Genomic DNA, 6,000 nt, shown 5'->3' with positions numbered 1-6,000 from the left:
ATTCAAAGCATTGGATGAAAGTCTCTCTAACAAAAGAACTAAAATTATAAGATATGATAATGGTGGAGAGTATTTGTACGATATTTTTCAAAGTTTAGGTGTTGAAGATAAGATTAAGAGGAGCTCTATGTTCCATATTCCTCAACAAATTGGTGTGACTAAAGAAAAATTAGGACTATTATCGAGGCAATGATTCATTATCAAAGTCTTCCTACTTTTCTATGGGTTAAATCTTGTAGGAAAACATTACATATTCAAAATCATCCCGCTCATCAAATTCTTGACAATATGACTCAAAAAGAATCTTTCTCAAGTATTAAACCAGACATAAGTTATTTCAGAATTTTTAGTCACCGCATTTATATTCACATTCTTAAGGAGAAAAGAATGATGTTGGAAACTTTAGGAAATAAAGGGATATTTGTTGGCTATAATGATTCTTAAAAAGCATATAAATCCATGTTCTAGGACAAAAATAAATTGAAATTAGTATGGATGTCACATTTGATGAAATTATAGCTAGTAAATTATCCAAAGAACCTAATTCTAAAAATGTTGAAGGCAATTTTGAGGGTTCTCAAGATTTTGGTATGGCTGATCCAAAATCACCTTCAAAGATTCATAGGGAGATTGCATATTTAAACATTCCTATTGATCCACCTGATCCACCTAATCCATTTAATATTTCAACAAGTACCAATGCTACTCTAGCCAATAAGAAAGTACCTTTATGAGCTAAAAACATCATAGAAGAAGTTGAAAACTATGCAACCCCTTGTGGTACTTTTAGAGAAAGTAAAAAAGTTAGAAGTTTGTTGGTTGTGTTGCATTATTGTGTCATGTAATTGCCTTAGAACTTTGTAGTGTTGAAAAAGATTCTAATCAGAAAGCATGGAAGGATGCAATGATGGAAGAATATTAGTCTATTCTTAAAAATGATATTTGGGATGTTGTTCCAACACCCAAAGGTAAATCTATTATTTTTCTAAATGGGTATTTGAAATTAAACATACTATGATGGTAGTCTAGAAAAGTATAAGGCTAGATTTTTTGCTAGAGGTTTCTCACAAAAAGAAGGCATATATTATGAGGAAACTTTGCACTTGTATCTTGCTATACTTATATTAGAATATTTATAGCTATTACATAGTGAAGGGCTAGAAATTTCATCAAAATGGATTCCAAAACAACATTTTTAAATGGAGTCATTGAAGAGGAAGTCTACTTTTAACAACTTGAAAGGGTTTGTCATCTACAATAGAGATGCACATGTGTGCAAGCTGAAAAAGGTCATGTCTGGCCTCAAGCAAGCTCCTCAAGATTGGCATGAGATAATTGATAATTATCTCCTAAGTTTGAGATTTAAAAATAATGATGCAGATCCAAATTTGTATTTTCAAGTAAATGGTAACAAAGTGTTTATACTTGTGCTTTATGTTGATGATTAATTTCTAACTAGTGATGATGATTTTATCATTAAATGTAAGAGTGAACTTACTTTAGAATTTGAAATAAAACATCTTGGATTATTGTATTATTTCCTTGGGCTTGAAGTATGCCTAAATTAAAATAGAATTATTTTAAGTCAAGTTAAAATAAGAAATAAATATCTTGAAAAGATTTGGTAAATTAGATTTTAAATCTACTAATACTCCTATGAAAGAAAATGTGAAAAAATTAAATGAGGATGCAACTATTTTAGATTTGGTTGACTCTACTATTTTATAGGTAGCTAATTGGTTCCTTAATATATTAAGTTAATACAAGGCTTAATATTTGTTATGCATTAAATACATTGAGTCAATTTATGTGTGAACCGAGATAGATTCATCTTGCAACAACCAAACATATTCTAAGATATATTCGTGGAACTATAGGACATAGATACAAATTTCATCAAATGTTGGATTGATTGTATTGAGTATTACTGATTTAGATTAGGCAAGGTGTGGAATCAAAAATTACTTGTTGGTTTAGGTGGATATCCTACTGAACCTACTATGATTGTGCGATGATCAAAGTTGTGTGAAGTGTTTTCTTAATCTAAGTTTTCATGACAATGCAAAATATATAGTTCAATTAAATACCATTATTTGAGGGTGGGGGCCCTAGCTTGGTTGGCTAAATCTTCCCTGTTGTAGGGGGTTGGTCACGGGTTCTAGTCTCCCCCATCCCCATGGTACCAGTGGGCATGTCGCGCCAATGCTACCGGTCACGTTAAAAAGTTTACCCGACACATTAAAAGAGTTAAAAAAAAAAATACCATTATTTGAGGGACATGGTTCAGATAAAGGCTATTGAGTTGAAGTATAATTCTATAGAAAAGTAGGTTGCAAACATTCTCACCAAGCCACTTCCAAGAGTGAAGTTCTTCTACTTATGGGATAAGCTTGGTATTGTGTAGATGGTGCTCTGGCTAAGAAATAATTTCACCTCTGGTGATTCTTTTTTTGTGTGCGTGTTCCACCCTTTGTGAGTAGGTAAAGTGGACATGCATTCTTATTTTGGAGAAGTTTGAGATGTAATCCCTCATTCCACCCACTGTGAGTAAGCATGGTGGATACACCCTCTACAAGTAGGCAAGATGAAAGTGAATTCTTCTGTAGGAGAATATTGAGATACAAAATCTCATTTCACCCTCTACGTAGGCATGGTGGAAGTTATGTATGTGACTCCATGACATATCCTTATTTTTCACCCTCTACGAGTAGCTATGGTGATTTTTTAAATTAAATTCGCTCATTGTTATCATGAGTTGATAACAATTGTTCAATGATATGTTGAGACAAAAAATCTACTTAGAAAAACTATAATGAGATTTCTGTTGACATTTTCCTTGTTTGCAACTATGTACATTTACCATGAGATGATACTTTGAACGTCTCTCTCTTACTAAGAGGAAATCTTGAAAAATGGTAGTTGTAATAGAGATCTTGCCACTTCTAGAGATTGTCGATATTATCTATTTGATGTTTATCTTTGCAAGAGCTCTCAATTTACTATTATTATTTATGAGGTCTACTTTCATTAGTATTTCTTGTTTCATTCTCATGTTGTTGTGTGATGCTTTCTTCATTTTTTATGGTTGTTACTCTATTATATGTTGTAGAACACCTTTGTAGTTATGCTCAATATTTAGGTTCCAAAGTTATATTTCAATTTTTTTGAGAGTTTTATATTTTAGTTTCATATATTAATTCATATTATCATTACTTTATTATCTCACATGGTGAGATGGAATCTTAGTATATGCAACCTTCTATTTCTTATGTCGATGGGCATTAGTTTTCATTTTATTAATTAAATTCACATATATTGTGTGGCAGTTGTATATGTAATGACAATCAAGTATTAGGGTGAAAGGAGAGTCAACCATAATCTATTGTATACAAAACTTATTATCTTTTTGAGTGATTGGGGAAAGGGACTTGAGCACTATGCTTAGAAAATAATAAAGCACTCTCAAGTTTTCATATTACAATTTTTTCAAAGTTCCTACATGTTTATAGATTTTCCATCATACCAAAAGCATATACTAGTATTGGAGACAGATCTCATCGAGGATATAGTCAATGTGTCAACACTTCCCCTAACAATGGAGTTAGATACAACCATGTATCATGTGATATTTTCACCCACTACATACCATGTTGATAATCTAAGCCTACATAGATGAAGGATCAAAGGGTTTGAGGGACTTGAACCAATGACTTGCACTTTGAGTCTATGTAGATTTTACCATCACACCAAAAATATGTACTATTGGTGGAGAGGAATCTCATTGGGGATATAGTCACTATGCCAACACCTTCACCCAATATGATGGAGTTCGATACAACCATGTATCATATGGGATTGGCAACCACTACATACCATGTTGATAATCCAAGCCTACATGGACAAAGGGTCAAAGGGCTTGAGGGACTCAAATTAATGACTTGCACTCTAATAGCATGTAAATTTTTCCATCACACCAAAATCAAGTACTGTTGGTGGAGAGGGGTCTCATCATGGATATAGTCGCTACGTCATTGTTGGCCTAGCAACCATATCCCCAATAAGATCCATCTCCACAAAAAGTATATGCTTTTGGTGTGATGACAAATCTACACCCATCATACCAAAAGCATATACTTTCAATGGAGAGGGATCTCATCAGGGATATAGTTGATATGCTAACACCCACTACAAGATGGGGTCATATACAACCACATACCATGTGGGGCTGACACGTACTACATACCATGTTGATAATCCAAGCCTATGTAGATGAGGGTTCAAAGGGCTTAAGGGGCTCAAATTGATGACCTAAGCTTTGATACCATGTAGATTTTACTATCACATCAAAAGCACATGTACTAGTCGTGGAGAGGGATCACATCGAGAATATAGTCACTACATCATTTCCCCCACATGATGGAGCAAGATATAACCATGTATCATGTGGGACTAGCACCCACTACATACCATATTAATAATCCAAGCTTGCACCAATGAAGAGTCAAAGGGCTTAAGGGACTTGAACCAATGACTTGCAGTTTGATACCATCTAGATTTTACCATCACACCAAAATCATGTACTAGTAGTGGAGAGGGATCTGATCAGGGATATAGCCATTACATCAACACCTCCGTACACGATGGATCTAGATAAAACCACGTGTCATGTAGATTTGCACCCACTGCATACAATGTTGATAATCCAAGCCCTACATAGATGAAAGGTCAAAGTGTTCAAGGGACTTGAATTGATGACTTGTGCTCATATACCATGTAGATTTTACTATCACACAAAAAACACATACTATTGGTGGAGAGGGATCTCATTGGAGATATAGTCGCTAAAACAATAGTGTGCACCTATAAGATTTAAAAATGAATAATTCTTGTATTGACTTTGTTTTTAATTGTCTCCTTGTGTGTATGCATAGATTTTTATGTTAGATGGTATTTTAAGTGTAAACAAATTCTATAATCTACGATGTTCTAGTTTTTGTGTGCATTGTGGTTTGTTTGGGGAGATTTTTTTTATTAAGAACTTTGATCAAAGTGTGATCATTGAGTTTTTAAGATTTCTTCAATAGCAAAAAAGTTATAATATGTTCTAAGGATATAAAATAAAGGAATTAGTCTTGAGTGGGATGTGTTGTTTCCCTCACTGAGGAGGACTCTTCTTAAGATAATTGCATTATCTTGTCTAATTATTTTTGCATTTAATCTGGTTATATTTAATTCTAGTTCTAAACTTAACATCACTATCATATTGGTGCGCATATTGGAGTTGTATGATAAATACAAGTGTCATACAAAATATCATAGTTTAGGATTTTCTATACATAATATCACAAGATTAAAGTACACATGATAAATATCAGTTGCAAGTTGAGATTTATATGGTTGTTTGAGAAAACATTAGGACAATCCCAAAAAGAGACATTACATGTGTGACATTTTTAAGAATAGGGGTTTAATAAGACAAAGGTCTAATAAGAGAACATCATATATTTTATGCTTTACCAATTCATATTGAAAGAAACCTAAAAAGACAATTCTATGAAACTCCATAGAGGATCCCAAAGCATTTAGGGACTAAATCACAATGTGTAAAGTTCACAGACCTAGAAAACAGGTCAAGAAACAAGCTTGTGATAATGCTAAGATTATTAAGAGTTTGTGACAACTAGGCAAGTGCCTAAAGAATAGACAAAAAGAAAGTGTAGTTTGTTTTCAAAGTAAAAATAGTGATGACTATCTCATCAGGATTTACGAGCCAAAGATAAATGATAGTGCCTTTGTAAACAATTGTGGAGAGATGACTGGGAATGTTCCACAAGGAGTAGAAATGAATGAAAAGATAGAACAAACATGCTTATAGAGGATAATGAAAACATAATGAAGACTAAAAAGATGAATACCAACCCATAGGAGAATAGACATATTGAACACATGAGCATCACATAAAATCAATGATAAGTTTTAGACGGTAAGAGACTTGACAAG

This window comes from Cupressus sempervirens, chromosome 9 (genome assembly GCF_028749045.1).
Source record: "Cupressus sempervirens isolate cs-2001-9-10 chromosome 9, ASM2874904v1, whole genome shotgun sequence".
In the NCBI taxonomy this organism is placed as follows: domain Eukaryota; kingdom Viridiplantae; phylum Streptophyta; class Pinopsida; order Cupressales; family Cupressaceae; genus Cupressus; species Cupressus sempervirens.
The sequence above is the reverse complement of the archived record's forward strand: the minus strand, read 5'-3'. Positions refer to the sequence as shown.